General features: G+C 47.8%; 1 protein-coding gene across 1 annotated transcript in view; it reads right to left on the bottom strand.

Moving 5' to 3' along the window:
• The window catches only part of SCAMP5 (secretory carrier membrane protein 5), a 197,768-nt gene extending 195,171 nt beyond the window's left edge, over positions 1-2,597 (bottom strand). The window contains exon 1 of the mRNA XM_069624519.1: positions 2,476-2,597. The gene's annotated coding sequence lies outside the window, so the exon portion shown is untranslated. The remainder of the gene's footprint in view (positions 1-2,475) is intronic.
• Positions 2,598-17,431: the final 14,834 nt, after the last annotated feature.

Genomic DNA, 17,431 nt, shown 5'->3' with positions numbered 1-17,431 from the left:
GTCAAAGATTCAGGTGCCTCGTACCAGAGGCAGAGCCAGGCCCCTCTTCGCCATCTGGGAACACACTCCCTGTCATCCACTGGGCTGATACTTGGCTGGGCCTACATCCTCAAAGAAAAACAGGATTGCAAGCGTCAGAGAGCTGCGCAGAGTGGCAAGGCAGCACACAGGCCATGCTCCCCACAGGTTGCTCGGCAAACATACCGCTAGGGCCAAGTGTTTATTCACTAGCGCTGCCAGCAATGATCCTGCGCGCTGCCTGCAACAGACATACTGATGTTTAAAATGTATTTTACGCATGGTCTACAGAAAAACGTGTGTATGCATGATATTCTTGGAACATTATACAATGCGTTTATGATATGGCATTTATGACGTGAAAATGTTTCTAGGCTTAACAAAACAAGGAGGGGGAAATCAAGGGAGGACAAAATAACGATCTTACTAGGCCATGTGTCATTCAGATCGAAAAAGTGCGGGGAACAGGAAAGGGGAGAAGTGTCAGGGGGGAGGGAGAAGTGCAGTTAACTCACAAGTGCAGCCAGAAGGTAGCTCATAAGTGCTGCGAGAAGGGACTGTAAGGTTGCAGATACAGACCCTTAAGTGCTGGGGAGCCCGGAGGCAGTGCGAAGGCAACTGGACATGCAGGAGCCTGGGCCAGAGTTCAGAGAGTGACCAGTGCACGCAGCATCAGGTGCATTAACAGAGGAAAGGAAGAGAGAAAGCGGAATCGAAAAGGAAGGTCTTGAGTATTTGCTTCCGGAACCAGATCTGCTCAAGTTTGATAGAGGCAGGGAGGCCCCAGCCAAGGAGATAGATCTGCCCCTAACTTAACTCTCTGCTTGAAGAAGAGTCTGGCCCTCAGAGAGTTGAAGGTGGGTGAGTGGAGAGCTTGAGAAGGAAGAGAAAGTTGGAGATAGAGCAGTCTCAGGCCCCAGAAATACTTGTGGACAATGCAGAGGGTCTTGAAGTTGATCCTTGCAGCAACGGGGAGGCAGTGAAGAGTTTGCCCAAGAACATACAAGTCTGTGAACGTATGGACGTAGGAATGAGTGTGCCAATGTGCCCGAATGTAATGCTTGCATGTGTGTGGGGCTGGGATTAATACCATAGACACAGGCATCATATTTACAATGCTCCCGTTTATGATTGGTAAAAAAGCATGATCTATTGGATTTTTTTCACGTAACCCTACATAAACCACTGTGTGGTTTCCCATCCATTAATTTTTTTGTAAACTTTGTTAAGTGTTGCAGTTAAATTGAACATTTAGGGGCTGGGTTGCAAGTTCCCACTAAATAGCTTCGGATGTCCTTGTTACACGGGGTCACACATGCTAGCTCACCAATAGAATTCCAGTGTCTCTAAGGGGCACATCCAACATCAAATTATGGGGGATGGAGGACCATTTAAAAGAGGATTGTAAATATGGACATGAATGACCACCCAATACCCCTTCAAGTGCCTCCATGCCCACTAGGAATTATGCTTTTGCTTTCTGCCATTGGTAATACTGGCACTTGCAAAACAGACACCACACACACTTCCCAAGAGACCAGGACTTTGAATATTACTTGGCTTCTTAATTTATATAGGATCCATTCCTTTAGCCCCTTACATCAATCTTCCACCACAATGTTGAGGACATTTATTTTCATAGAGACACTAACCAATGGGAGACGAGAACCATCTAAAATCAGAGCAGTTATGTCTTTGGATTGATCATGGGGGTGAGATTGGTCATGCTCTGCCACTTGAACCTGCTCAGAAACAACCGCACTAAAACGTTCTGCGTGTTGACAGTCAAAATGCCTCATTAGCACACACCGACACATACAAAATGGTGCCCTTCTATGTCTTCTACAGAGCATTTCCCACAATATGTCAAAATAGAGCAGTGCAATTTAAGAAATACACATTTACATATAACAGTAATTAAACAGACCATTTACATTTCTCTCAACCCCCTTAAGCGCTAAAAATGTGTTTGGGCGTCTTGATTTATGGAAAATAGATTTCTGAGGGGGAGTTGTAGGTGTTTAGCAAAGGGGTGGGTCTGTAGATGACCCGCGGGGGTTTCAGTAAGAGGGTGGCTCAATAAGAGCCGCCAGAGGGACGCTATCTTGGGTTGGACGGACTAGGTCAATCAAAGGTGTAAGTAAAGAAGTGTCACTAGATCAATTCACGGTGTTTGTTATTGGCTAGGTAAGCGAGCTGAGGTGTTCGATTTGGTGGGCGACGCGGGCAATACCTTTAAGGAGGTTGGGAAATCAGGGCAAAAGACGAATAATTCTCCCAGTGAAATGTTCTGCGGTCTCTATAATGTAAGGAACCGTACGAGTTTTTTTATATATATATATATATATATATATATATATGGGCCCCTTCTGGGAACGCGAAGAGCTTTGCCGGGTGATTAACTATCCAACGCCACTGCTAGCTCGGAGAGATCGCCTTATAATGTCACGTCCTCACCTATCCCTGTGCTTCCAGAAAGACGAGACGAATCCTTACAGCAGACACTTCTTTACAGATAGCAGCAAGAAAAAAATACAGCGGTGAGCTGAAGGGGAGCGGAGGAGGCAAATCTCGCGATACTGCTGTCATTGTGTCATGAAAATAAAAAGAGGACAACAGAAAAACGGTATCTCCGGAATGGCTTGAGGGGGCGATAGAGTCGCAGCATTTTTTTTCTTTTAATTTTAAGACTGTTTATTGGTTAGCATACACATATGCATTCATCTTAAGACTCAAGCCATCAGAAGTATAGCCGAAGTAACTGTGGAACCTAACTGGGATCCGAAGAGCAAACTACTTTATTTTGTATTTATGTTTTTAAAACGGTTTGTATACAGAGACAGGACTCGAGCATCAGCGTCTGTTGGCCCATCAATTCCCCTTACTAACAATTACAGTTCATGAATTAGGTATTCAAGCAACCGCGCCCCCGCCACCCGCGCTATCAGCGTCTTACCCTTGGAGTACTTTTCTAAGATGGCCGCTGTGATTCACACACCAGGTTGAAATTTGAAGACAAGCGTTTTTTCTGTTTCAAAGACGTGGCTGAGCTGTGAGAGTGAAACTAGCGAGATTTTATTTTCTCCTCTACAATGTCTAACCAAGGGTTCATCGAGATCTCGGAAAAGGATGGGGGCCGCTGCCCAAGTTGCTGAAATGCATCTTGATTTATATAGAGAAGAGACAACGCGAGCGTCTCTTGCCTGCTCAATGTGACCTTTAGCAGATACCCATACTACGAACTGAGACCCCAGAGCGACACGTAGCGTTACAAAACAGATTATCGTTACATCTTCTTTAATGGGAGTAAGATGTACTGCGCACTAATTTCTCTTAACACCTGTTCACAATTGTGTATCCAATTCTAATCTCTAACAATAGGAATATATACAACCTTGGGTACAGGCATACCTGCCTACATCTGAAATTGAAAAACCCTGAGATTTATGCCCCTCCCACAGCCACACAAGACTGCGACCCTTTGCACACGGCTCCGAGCAAACACGCCCAAAAGGTAAACTCGGTTGTTGTAGCTGTCATTAGAAACACATTTGCAGTTTACAGTGGAATGCAATACATTTAATTAGATTGGCTATTCATAACCACCCAAAATAGGACGAATGCTATACGCCTGCCATAAAATCAATACACACACAAAACCATAGCTCTCAACCATTTGTGTAGCAAAGGCAGGTGAAATCACCTGATTTTGTTTTTGGCAGGTGAGGCGCCCATTGGAATGAATGGGCGTGCCGGAGGCTTGGCAGGTGAGTCAGCCCTTTACAAGGTGGGTGACACCCGCCAAAAGCGTGTGAGTTGAGAGCTATGCACACATTTCAACATTTTCAAAAACACTGTTTGAAGAAAATATCCTTTCATGGTTTTCCATGTTTTTAAACTCCAAGAACCAATACAAAGGTTTTCCTCTGAGAAAAGTGGGTGGACTCAGTCCACCCACATGTACCCTCAACTTGATTGAAAGCAGTATTACTGTGTCTTGTGGGTCACTGCATACCCCAAGCTATGTTCCATGAGCCCCCGCCACAGACTCAGAGACGTCAGCTTGGTTCGGGCTCCCCTGTCACAATGACCGTTGGGGCATGCCCCCTTTATTTAAAGGCACGCGGCGGACTGCAACGTCACTCCGCCGTGTGCCAAAACCCTTAAAAGGGCAGCACCACACTCCTCCTTTTCCATGCGGACAAAGAATAATCAGTATAACTATTACACTCAAAGCACAATGGCCCTCATTACGAGTTCGGCGGTAACCATGCCGCTATTGGCGGCATGGCTGCCGCCGAAATCGCGTCGGGGTCCGGGTCCTCGGAATGAGGACTTACTGGGCCATTCCGAGTTCGGAAGCCCCGGTAATTCCTCCCTCCAAGGACCCGGTCACGGTCCTTCCCCATTCCCATTTCAGCCCCCATAGGGCTGAATGGGAATGGGAGAGGGAGCAAACAACGGGCCATCACGTTGTTTGCTCCCTCTTCCCCTCGCGGGACCCGATAAGCACGCCTGGTTTTCACAGGCATGCTTGCCGTGTCCCGCGAGGGGAACTCGTAATGCGGCGGTACGTAGTGAACTGCACCATCAAATTTTACGGCGCTGTTCACTCCGTACCGCCAGGGTCGTAATGAGGCCCACCATGTTAACCAAACTACCAACGTCAAATCACACAACTGTACCCCTCAAACCCCTTTAATCACAGCCACCCTGGGTCCCCATTTGACTGGCGTACCCCACCGGGGTCGCTCAAAATGATTGTTCCAAAACATAGTCACTGAGGCGAACAGGTTTCCCTCGTCCTGTCCTCAGGGGTTACCTCCTGCTCGCCTCCTGTAGGGGAGTTCTACCGGCAGCCGTCATGCTGACCGGAGACCAAGGGAGGGGTCCGGCACCCCCGCCCTTGTCGGGGACATCCGCAATGTCTTTGTCCTGGGGTACATCTGTCCTGCATTCCCCCATTCTTTTGAGGAAACTCACATTCCTTGTGACCGATGCCTGGCCGTCTGAGGCTGTCACCATGGACCCCTTCACCACAACCACATCCAGCGGCTCCGGTTCGTAGGTCAGGGACCACTTCCCATGTAGGTGCCTGTTTTGAATCAGCACCTCATCCCCAGGCACGAGGTGCTGAGGTCTGAGGCCTCTCACGTTCTCTTGTTCGGTCCTCAGCCGGCGGCCTTGCTCCACTTGCTGGTTGTCAATGATCCCTGGTTCTTTTTCTCCGACCTCTGGCAGCAGCCCCCTCGGGCACCTCTTGAATAGTACTTCCGTCAGGGCCACTCCCGTGGAGGTGTGTGGAGTGGTCCTGTACACACGCAGGAATTGGTATAGCGCCCTTTCCAGGTATCGCCCTTGCCACTGCGCTATGTGGAATAATTTATTTAAGGTGCGCATCAGTCTCTCCGCCTCCCCATTTGCCCTAGGCCAGAGCAGGGTGACTTTCCGGTGTTGCACTCCATAATCGTCCATCAGCGCTACAAATCGCTCGCCCTGGAAGGGCGCGCCATTGTCCGAACACAGGGTTTTAGGGAGTCCATGAGATGATAAGACCTATTCCATGGCCACAACCACGTGCTCGAAGGCCACTGACTCGATAAATACAAGTTCCGGGTACCTGGAGTATTCATCCACCACCACCAGGAGGTGAGTGCCTTGTGTGGTGGAGTCAAAATCAGCATGTACTATTACCTCCCAGGGACGCGTGCCTCGGGGCATAGCCTCGATGGGGGCTCCCTCTGTGTGGGGGACGCTGCCTGGCACCATACTCACGAGGCAACATACTTGTCAACTCGTCCCTCCAGCTCCGGGAACCATACCTTGAGGTGTAGGCGGGCCTTGGTCTTGGCAGCCCCTTGATGACCCTGATGGGCCAGACAAATAACCTCTTGGACTTTGGCCTGAGGGACCACAATCCGGTCACCCCTCAGTAGGAGTCCGGTTGCATAGAACGACAGTCCGTCCCTTACTTTCCACAGCTGCTCCAGTGCCACCTTTGCCTCTTGCATGTGCCCTGCCAACGATTCCAGCACGCTCCTCCAGGATCCCTGTTGCATGGCCCTTCTTTGGATGCGAAAACATTCATGCTGGGCTGCCACAGCCTCCAAGTCCTCCAGTGGTAATGCGTTCGGGGTCGCCGCCTAAACCACCAGTTGAACATGGTGGTCAGCTTCTTCTGCACAGGCGTCCATCTCGCCATCGAGGCCTCCCGTCGGATGGCGAGACAGATAGTCGGCCGTATTGTTGCAGCCAGGCCGGTAGACCAGCGAGACCCCATATTCAAGCATCCATCTTTCGATCCTCGCCGGTGGTTTTGAGGACGACCCGGCCAGGATGGGGACCAGAGGCTTGTGGTTGGTCACGACTGTCATTGGTCTACCCAGAACGTACAGCCGGAAGTGCCTGCACCCCATAGAAGAGCCAGGACCAACTGCTCAATCTGCGAGTAGCGCTGCTCGGTCTCCGACAGCGCCTTGCTGGCATACGCCACCGGGCGGACACTGGAATCGGGACCAATCAGTGTCAACACGTCTCCTAGGCCGAACAGGCTGGCATCCACTATTATCTCTGACTGGAGGGCTGGATCAAAAAACGCCATTGTATCTTCCGCTGTGTGGGCGCTCTTAATGTCCTCGAAGGTCCACCTCAGATTTTGCGAACACAAGAATATCTTCGCTGATGTTCAGCATGCCGCTGAGGTACGCCAAGGCACCCCTGATTATATTTTGAAAACCTCAGCCGCCGAGGACACCCCAAAATGGAGTCTCTTATACCTGTACAGGCCTCGATGGGTCGTGAATGTTGTAATGTACCTGGATTCTGGGTGTAACACGACCCGGTGGTACCCGGCGCTGAGATCTAATTTCGAAAGGAAACCGGCCCCCAGCAACTCGGTGATAATATCGTCTATAGTCTGTGTTATGTGTCGCTCTCTCCGGATCGCCTTGTTGGGGAGTCTCATATCTACACAGATCCTCACCGAGTCGGTTTGCTTGGGTTTTCGGGCAACCACATGGGGGACCCTGACGGTGTCGGGCCATCCACTTTCTTGATGATATCGAGGTTGACCAGGTTGTCCAGTTCTTTGTCCACTAACTCCCTCAAGTAGAAGGGCACCCTCCGGTGCTTGAGGGTGATGGGCTGCATTGATTCATCAACGTGCAGCCTCACTGGGTCACCAGCCATCTGTCCAATCTCTTGGAATAATTGGACGTACTTGTCTAGTAAGGTTTGAATGTCCTCCACATATACTGAATACGCAAAGCTTACAATCCCCAGGGCTTCCGCTGCAGCACAGCTCAGCAGTGTGTTGGTGCTGACAGGTGTTACATAGAAATGTGCTTTTATTCTCAAACCACCATGCCCCATCTCCGCTACAAAGGCACCATCCAGGGGAATTGGCTGAGAACCCCTGAATGTGAAGATATGAGCCTTGGGGGCAGTGATCTTTGGGGGGCACTCCATGGCGTGTTCTCTGGCCATCACATTGACAGACGCCCCCGTGTCCACCAGCACAGGAATGGGAGACTCATTAACTGAAACAATGCACCGTGGTTGCTGTCTACTCTTGGATTTGAGGGCCTCCACGCTGGATACAAAGAAAATGTTCACTTCTTCCACTTCTTCTTCCTCGTCCAGTTGTGCACCCTCTTCACCCTGATCGACTTGGGCAACATTGGGCGGGCGAGACTGTCGAAAGAAGCCAGACCGCACTGGGCCTCTGGGCACCATCACCGGCAGGGACACCCTGCATACCCGGGCGTAGTGGTCACCCAGGCAGCACCAACCGCATGTCTTACCTGCCGCTGGACACTCTGCAGGGTGAAGCCGGTTATACCCACACTTTAGGCACGCCTCCCTCAGCTTTCCGCACCTGTCACGGAAGTTGTCCGCCAGCCTCCTGGCACCTCTGCCGCCATGCCCCACTGCACAGACCTCCTCCGTCTTGACGGGACGTGCACCCGCTTCCATTCTGGACGCACGTATCTCTGATACTTCTTGGCAGCGTCCCAGCTCCAGGATGCGGGGTAAGGTGATCCCAGGTTCCCTCAGCACCGGTCTCTGCAGCTTTCCTGACAAACACCATTGTATGAGCTGGTTCCAGACCATGTCGTCAGGGTTGTCCCATGCACACGCCACCAACAGCCACCTGTGACAGCCATAGAATGTGTCCAGTGTCTCATCCTCCTTCTGGCGGGTGGAGAGCATCACAAAGCGTTCATATTCTGCATTAGCCAGGGGAAGAAAATAGTTTTGGATAGCTGTCTTTGCTGCGCCATAGGAGGCATCTGCAGGCTGGGATTTTGTGCACTGCAGGCCCTGCAGCGTACAACAATGTTGCCAACTTGCTGTCGTCATTGGTTTCCATTGTGGCCCTAAAATACATGTCGAGGCGATCAATCCATCGCCTCCACCTAGGCCCCAGGCTGGATGGAGGGCCATACGCATCGAATTCAGGGATAGGCTGAAGTGCCGCAGGGGGCCTCATTTGGGCCATGGCTGGAGGCGCAGGTGGAGGCTGGCTTTGAGACTGTTGCTGATCTGCTGGTTGTCCTCCATCCTGATTAGCCGGAGCACTCATGGGTCAAGCGCACAAGCACCCCTTTCAGATGACACAGGGGCCGCAACTCACCCAGGCAAACTGGCCTGAGTAGGCCACCTTAATCTTCAAGTTCCACACCAGCACACACCAGGGCACACAATTGCAGGCCCCCTTGATCTTCGGACTTCCACACCCGTTCAGAATCAGGGCATAGGCTTTGCAGACGAAGTATAGTCCCAGAACAGCTAGCCACTATGATGTAAATAGGCACAGAATCCAGCAAGGACGGTCCACAAATTGAGCCAGGGAGGACTAGGGCATTCACAGGGAACAGCAAGCTTCCCCCCAGCACCTCACCTTCACTCGATGAAAACCACCTTGAAATGGAAAAATTCCCAAATTTCTAGGTTTGTGTGAGCAGAGATATCTGTCTGCTATGTAAATGTACAAAAATGAGGCCTGGATGGCATCGGTGGGCCCCTGCGGAACGCCGCGATCATCCTGGGCCTCAGAGACAAAATGGCCACCTGCCGCGCGGTGTACACCCTCTCTGCGGCATGGAACGAATGGATTCCGTCCCTCGTTCCGACATAAGAATTTAAATTATGTTCACCGCCGGGCCCAGGTGTATTACCCAGCTCGTCGCCACTGTTGTGGGGCACTGCATACCTCACGCAATGTTCCATGAGCCCCCCGCCACAGACTCGCACAGAGACGTCAGCTCGTTTCGGGCTCCCCGGTTGCAATGACCGTTGGGGCACGGCGCCTTTATTTAAAGGCACGCGGCGGAGTGCAACGTCACTCCGCCGTGTGCCGAAACCCTTAAAGGGGCAGCACCACACCGTGTTTGTTTTGCTTAAGCTTTCTTTCTTTTTGGCCAGTTTGCTTTATGTTTTAGTCGCCCTTCAATTTAGGGTGACTAAAACATAAGGCAAACTGGCCAAAAAGCATGAAAGCTTAAGCAAAATAAACGTAGTAATACTGCTTTCAATCTAGCAATATTACGCATTTATTTTGCTCCATTCTGCATTCTTCTTGGTCCCGCCCGGGTCCCGCCCACATCTCTAGCCGATTGGCTACCGGAAGTAGTCTTTTGTAGCCAATCGGACTGAGGATTGAACAGGATCCAAAAAACCCAGAGATTCCAGGGTCTTCCCCGGAGACCCGGAGAAAAGGCAAAAAACCCAGAGTCTCCAAAGAAAACCCAGAGGTTAGGCAGGTATGGATGCAGGGTAGAATATTGGGACCCTGGCACATAGATAGCTACTAAATCGAGAAACTACAAGAGTTTACTTAAGTCTTCCTGGCTGAAAATCAGTCAAACCAATTACAACCATTATATTAGAATACAGTTTCTATGAAATCTCAAAAGAAACATGATGATAGCCATGCTGTAGTTATGGTTAAGTTGCTCAACCCATAGGAAGAGCACTTTTTGGGCAGCTTATAACTGTGCCTGAATACCCCTCCCTCCACACACCCTCCCCGATGAATCCTCAGGAAACTTTGCAAAAAACAAAGTATATGGCCCCATCAGATTGATTCTGCGAAGTTTGGTGAGGTTTCATGCAGAGTGGGGGAAAAGTTATAGGGGGTCCAAAAATGTGTGTTTTCTCCCATAGACACAATGGAAAAAAAAATGTGCTCATGCCTCCAACCCAAACCGCTGGATGTATTTTCACCAAATTCGCGGCAGGTGCAGTGGTTTGGTCCTGAAAGCGTGCTTTTGTAAATTTGATGTAAACCAGTCCAGTACTTTAAAAAAACTAGTGATATTTGGGTTTGGTCCGCGGACGGGCCTCCGATTGGTCCAGAGGGTGGTGGGATGTCTGCGGACATCGGACGCGCCTGCTGATTGGATGGTGAAAAGCGTGAGGTGCGCTAGATTTTTCGAAACGCCCCTCATGTTGGATTCGCGGAAAGTCCCTTTTGTCCACGAACATCGCAGTGAAAACATGTGAAGAAACACAATATTGCACTTGTCAAACTAATTAAACAATGTCTGGGGAGGTGAGGGGTGATGAGGATGGGATGGGATATGGCTTTGAAAAGCCCCAAAAACAGGTATTTATTCAACTCCAACATCTGCGAATAGTCTGGATGTCCGGGGCAGTCCTGTGATGTTCGGGGACATCTGTGCCTATTTCTGCATTATAGGGTTGGTGAAAAGCAGTTTTTGGATGGCTTATCACTTTTGCGCCACTCAATGAAACTGCATGATATTTTGGAATTTTATTCTAGACCTGACTCTGAATGGTTGGTGTGGTGCTGTTTTGTCAAGAGGGAACACAATTAGAGGGTGGTGTTCCAAAATATTTTAAAGGCTTATAAATGTGCTGCCATTTGACGAATTTGCACACAAGCTTGCAAACAGATTTTAGACCTAGATATGAATCTTTTTGCAACGTTTGGTGGGATTTTGTTAAGAGGGGGCAAAATTAGAGGGGGGAGTCTCAACATTCTTAGATGGCTTATAACTTTGTTGCTGTTTGATGAATGTGGACAAACGTTTTCAGAAAGATTATAGACCAAACCATGAATGTTTGTGCAAAGTCTGAATGGATTTTATCAAGTGGGGCTATGTTATATGTCTGTTATGTATGTACATTTTGACACTTTAAAAAAAAGAAGACATGCGCGTATTTGCAGCAAACTCGTGTAAGGAGCATTGGCATGGACCTGAAAGCATGGTTTTGCAAATCTGTCCGTGTTTTATTTTCGGAAAAGTGTCAATGTAGGTGCAAAAGATGGTTATATACCTTTGGGGACTGAGGTATAGCCTATGGCCATGGGCAGTGGGCAGATTGTCCAGGCCATGACCCAAACAATCTGGCTACTGGCGATGTGGTAAAGTTTTTCGAAATTGGGATGGGTTTGAATTGGGAAAACAAATATTGTGGGTACATGTTGAAGTGCTGGATGGGATTGCAGCAAATATGCATGAGGACGGTCAGCAAGAACTTCAAAGCTTGGTTTTGCAAATATGTCCTGTGTTTTATATTTTGAAAGTGTGAAAATGTAAGTACACAACACAGTGATATAACATTGATGTCTGGGCAATGGGCCTGGCCGTCAGCAAGGAGAAATATGTATTGTAATTTGCTGATTGTGGCCTGGGGCATGGCCGAAGCGGTAGGTTTGAATGGGAAAAAATATTGTGCTTGCGGTTACAGTGTGAAGTGGTGGACTAGATTACAACAAACTTGCGTGATGAGCCTTAGCAAGGACCTAAAAGCATGTTTTTTGGAAATATGGGCTGTGTTTTATTTAAAAACCTATGAAATTCCCTGAAAAAACATTGTTAAAGGGACGGTATGGTAACAGGTAAAGCTGAAAAAATGCAGACATTTGCCAGTCATGGTAAACTAAGCAACCATAACTCACACCATCACTGTGCACTGCTAAGACTAACACCCAGGACATCAAAGATGACATCACAAATGTCATTGATGACATCATTGATGGCATCACATATGAAATACATTTTGCTGAAAAGTCCCAACAAGGGGTTGTGTTTATAATGTTGGTAACAGCATGTCAGGGGTGATCGGGAGACCTATCATGAACTACTTAATGTATTACAGAATATAGCCATCTAACCAAAACATTACATTGGAGTGTTGTTGTTAATACAAGAACCTAATCATACACAGACATAGGCCATGGCTGCAGCATGCACCATAGAAGTACAACATTTGTAATCTGATAATGTTAAACATCGAACCAATAGCTAATGATTCAAGACTTACTACATACTTGTGTTAGTACAAACAATACATATAAAGACTGTGAGAAACCAAAGGTTGTCTCTCCTACTAGTTCCCAGGGGTCTCTCTCTCAGGTGGCCAGGGCACGGACATCGCCTTTGGGTCCAGACCCCTGGGGGTGGATCAGTATGGTAGGACCACCTGGCAGAGGGGTCTTTGGGGTGGTGAGGCAGCCGATGGCGAGATGTGGTATCCCCCCTCTTTTAACACCTTTGTCCCATCCTACCAGGTAGGATATCTTGAGTCTTCAACCTCCCCCAACCTCCTTCTCTGCACAAACACTTTCACACAGACAGTGTGCTCTGGGGAAAGACAGACTCACACCAAATATTACATTGGACATGTCCCGCTAATCTGGTCACGAAAAGTCAGGAACTTGACTTTAATCACAAACATCTGATACCCATTAGCTCTCCCCACACGGATAAAAGGCAGAACATAGAGACACACTCAGAGCAAGGTGGAACACGAGAAGGAGCAGATCTTCTGGGGTAAAGGCGAACCCACTGGAGCAGAATGACCAATCGATGGACAAGAGAAAAGGGTAGGGAAACCCAGAAGATCCCCGCAGGAGGTTGTTGCCTCCAAAGAGCTGTGAGAGATATGCGGAGAAGGCCAAATTCCAAACAAAAAGACTGCATTGTGTTTCAAGGATGCCAGCAATCCTCCCGGGTGAACGTCAGAGTTGGGCATTCATGGCCAAGCCTGTGGTATTAACCTTGACTCGTGAATTAAAGCTGCAAAGACAAGAAAGGAAGGCACACAGCCGGTGAGTTAGTGAACGACATGAAAGGCCAGTGTGTATTAAGGAAAGATTGAAGTTGCAACAGTGTATCTCACCATTGAAGGCTGCTTATGAAATGCAAAAGAAGGCAGACCTGTGGTGAACTAAATTACTGATAACTGTGAAGTGTGAGAAACCCAAGAGTATTCTCCCAAGCAGACCTTGCAAATCCCTTATTCAGGTGTCCAGAAAGGGGGTGTCGCTCTCAGAGCCCAACCCTGGGGGACGAACAAGGGAGGATCAACTGGGTAGGGGAACCCGGGGTTGTGCTCGGGGAAATACCCCAGATAAGACACAGTATTATACCAGGGAAGAAGGAGAGGAGGAGATCCCTGAGATTTCTAGGCTTTACAACATCTGCCTCCCTTCCTCACATTGAATCTCTCTTGCCCATATCCAACAACCCCTCTGTATATAATAAATCCCGTAGGATCCCAAACCCTGTTGCACTCAGAAACAATCTCTCCCAGAATCCCTGTTTTCCTGTGTTCTAACAAAATACTCTGCCATTTTCCTCCACGTCCCTCTGATTATTATTTCCCAAATTCCCAAACTTTTGTGACAAAACACTAATGCTCCCACGATCTCCCCTATTCAAGTCACAAACCTTACAAAGCTCACCTTTCCGAGTTAACCAACAATCCCCTTTCTTATAATGCCTCTTCCCCATCCTACCAAGTAGGATACTCAGAAACCCGACCCCCCCACCTTTTTCGACGCAAACACTTTCACACACCATGAAAGACAACAGACTAACCCCAGAGCTGTTTATCTGACATGTCCCAATACAAGGGTCAGGCAAAGTCAGGGAATTGACCAGGATCACACACACCTGACGGCCCTCTCCCTTTCCCACAGGAATAAAAGGTGGAGCATGAGAGCACACTACGAGCAAGGCAGACCGCACAACGAGACAGCTATCCCAGTATGGCAATTCAAGTGCAGGAGAAAGGCGGCGAGAACTGAAGGGGCTACAAGGAGAGAAGCGACTTTACCCTTTCCGACTCAGACCCGCAAAGCGTCCGTAAAAGGAATCTTAAGACTGCGTACAGTAGCCAGCGAGTGTTGCAGCAGATGTCAACGGTACACAAAGCCCTCCTACACTGATAATCAGGACAGGGAGAGATGCTTGCTACCGTGGTGCCGTCCTTGACTCCAGAGACAAGAAAAGCCAAGTGGTTCATCACAGCCGGTGAGTCCAGGGGAGAACCGATAAAAAACCAAACTGTGTTGAACGAAAGTTGCAAATAGCAAATTAAGGGAATATCAAAGAACTGTTAACTTTAAGGGGAAAACCAGCTTCAGAGGGTCCAGCACCACACGGGTGCTCACTGAAGAGACTCTGGTTAATTTCCCAATTGTTGAAACTACCGATACCAGAAAGCCTAGGGAAAGCCGCAAAGAAAAGGTCAAAGTGGTCATACAGGGGTCTAGCAAAATCCTCTGTACAGTCATAAGTCTTTGACCGACACGTAATTGGAAAGCTAAGGGAGATGAATCCTGCATAATGAGAAAGGAGAAGGAACATTGTGTTGGCAAGAGTGAACCCAACAGAGGGATGCTGACAGAAAGGGGCGAGGCAGGAGGCCCCAATGAACATTGTGGTGACAAGAGTGAACCCGACGGAGGGATGTCCACAGTGGATTGTTTAAGAAGACGTTAAGACCTGTGAATGAGAAAGGTGACATTGTTTTGGTGTAAAAGCTGTAGTGAACCTGACGGTGGCAGGCAATCATTCGAGAAGGGCCTGAGCCCGGAAGAGGAGGACCCAGGGGTGAAGAACCATCACCCTAGTGCAATCAGAAAGGAACTTTTGTTTATTATTTTGAACATATCAGGCCCTTGGAAGCAAGAAATGTAACCATCCATGGTCCTGATATTGCTAGGAACTTTTGTGGCTCTGAACCCAGAAGAGGGGGATCCAGGGGTGAAAAGTCATCACCCAACTTACATGCAGAAAGGAACTTTTTGTTTGTTATTTTGAACACATCAGGTCCTCAGAGGCAAGAAACTTTTTGGAGAAAAGAGACTTAACCACCGAAGGTCCTGATAGCTGAAAACTGAACTGTCCTCTCGTGCTGTGAAAGCTTGAAAGTGTGCTGTGCTCAGGAGTCCCGCCTTCTACCGTGCTCAAAACGTGGAGAAGGGAGACTGTGGCTACCGCATCCTGACTTATCATTTGTGAACCCTTCTTTCTTTCTTGTGAATTCTTTCTTGTGAATTTTATCCCACACTATTTTTGTGTTTAGTTATAAGGTTGGCAATAGGTTTATTTTAGTATAGGACCTTTTACTTGACAAGACGCCACTAGGACGGCCTCATTATTATTTGATGGTCGTAGCTTGCTCCCATCTTACATTTAGGTCTAGATTAGGTGTTTTTCCAACTTGCATATACAGTTTAATAAACACCATTGAACTCTGATCACTTGTGTCTGTCTTTACTGTTGCTACCATGAGTTCCTTACCGAAGCCGGTCATACAGAGTAGTGGAGTGGTCCGGCGACAGGAAATAGCCCACTTGAAAGTCTCGAAATATGTGATATCTTGTTATAAAGCAGCAAAGTGAATAAACTCTAAAATGCGTAATGGTTAAGATTAACCTCGGGAAACAGGTAAGTGAAAAGGTGAATGTTCAATTTTTGTGCTTATGGTACTGAACTACCAAGACCAATAGACACTTGGACAAATAACATAAAAGTGTGAGCAGAAGATAAGGTTGAAGTTGTCCTGCGGAGGTCTATGGCAAAAACATTGTAAATTCGAAAGTCTTCGACATCAGAAAAAGGTCTGAGCCGGCTGAGGGAGACTTATGTGAACTGGAAGTGTGATAAGTTAGGGGAAGGGAACCCCTAACAAATGTGAATAAAGCTTGGGAAAGGGAACCCCTGCAAGTGCTGTGATTGCGAGGTCCGAGCACGGCTGAGGGAGATCTGCGATGAATCAGGTACTTGTTGATTGAGAGGTCCGAGCTCGGCTGAGGGAGACCTATGTGAACTGTTAAAGCTTGCTTTGAGAGGTCCCAGCCTGACAGAGGGAGACCCACGCGTACATTTTGTTGAACTGTGAAAGAACTTTTTAGTGAACTGTAATAAGTGACTTTAATGTGGAAGGCCAAGTGGGCCTTCACCCACGTTTTGAACTGGCTTGTTTTTGAGAACCTGGGCCATCCTGTTTACGCGGGCCACCTTACTCCGTGCTGTCCAACGTAGGGAGGAGAGCTGACTCAGCCATCTTGATCCTTGATGTTATAACTCTGATTTTCCTTTGCATACATATTCCCCTTTACACACTTTTTATATAAGAGATAGAGCAGGCATTAGGTTTTGTTACCATAGGCCATTTTTGATTTGACAAAGACTGACTAGGACTGCGTTTTCTTTATTATTTGTTGGTAGAGACTACTCCCACCATAGCTATAGGGCAAAGCAGGAGTTTTTCCAAACCCTGAACATTGAATAAAGGTTTTGAAATGTGTACATCTTGTGTCAGTGTCATACTTGTGATACCATGCCTCCCATGCCTCCCTTACAAGACCCACAGTGCATACAAATCAGAGGCACATACAGGGAAAATAAAGTAAAGAAGAAAGAAACAAGAGCACCAGAAAATGTCAATAACATTAAAGTTCATTATCATATATACAAAGAATTGTGTGTTTGAGGCCTGCTTATTGCCCCATATTTGTGCACCCTGAGCTGAGACCAAACCCTAAGGAAAGTACCTTAACAACATAGGACAAGGTTAACATCTACATATATATCACCTTTCGAATTTAAAAATTCTCACTGTCAGTGGACAAAAACAACTGGACTAGAAACAAGTGGGCCACATATGTGATGTGATCAGTGATGTCACCCATGACATTTGTGATGTCATCTTTGATGTCCTCGGTGTTAAGTTATGGTTGCTTAGCTTACCATAACGCAAATTTATGGGGGTTTTCGGTTTTACTTGTAACCATAACATCCCTTTAACAAAGTTTTTTCAGTGAATATTACATGGACGCGGTAGCGTCCATCTAGTTATGGTTAAGTTGGTGTTTCCATAGGAAGAGCATTTTTTGGGTGGCTTATAACTTCGCTCCCTCTGGACGAATCCTCACCAAACTTTGCAAAAAAAGTATATGGCCCACTCTGGATATTTTTGCAAAGTCTGGAGAGGTCTGGTCCAGGGGGGGCAAAGTTATAGGGTGGGTCCCAAAACTTTTGTTTTTTCCCATAGACATAATGGGAAAAAACTTTGCGCACGCCTACAGGCCAAACCGCTGGACGGATTTACACCAAATTTGCGGCAGGAGTGGGGGTTTGCTCCTGAA

This window comes from Ambystoma mexicanum, chromosome 11 (genome assembly GCF_040938575.1).
Source record: "Ambystoma mexicanum isolate Mex_15411 chromosome 11, UKY_AmexF1_1, whole genome shotgun sequence".
NCBI lineage: Eukaryota > Metazoa > Chordata > Amphibia > Caudata > Ambystomatidae > Ambystoma > Ambystoma mexicanum.
Note: the sequence above shows the minus strand (reverse complement) of the source record. Positions and strands in the feature narration are given on the sequence as shown.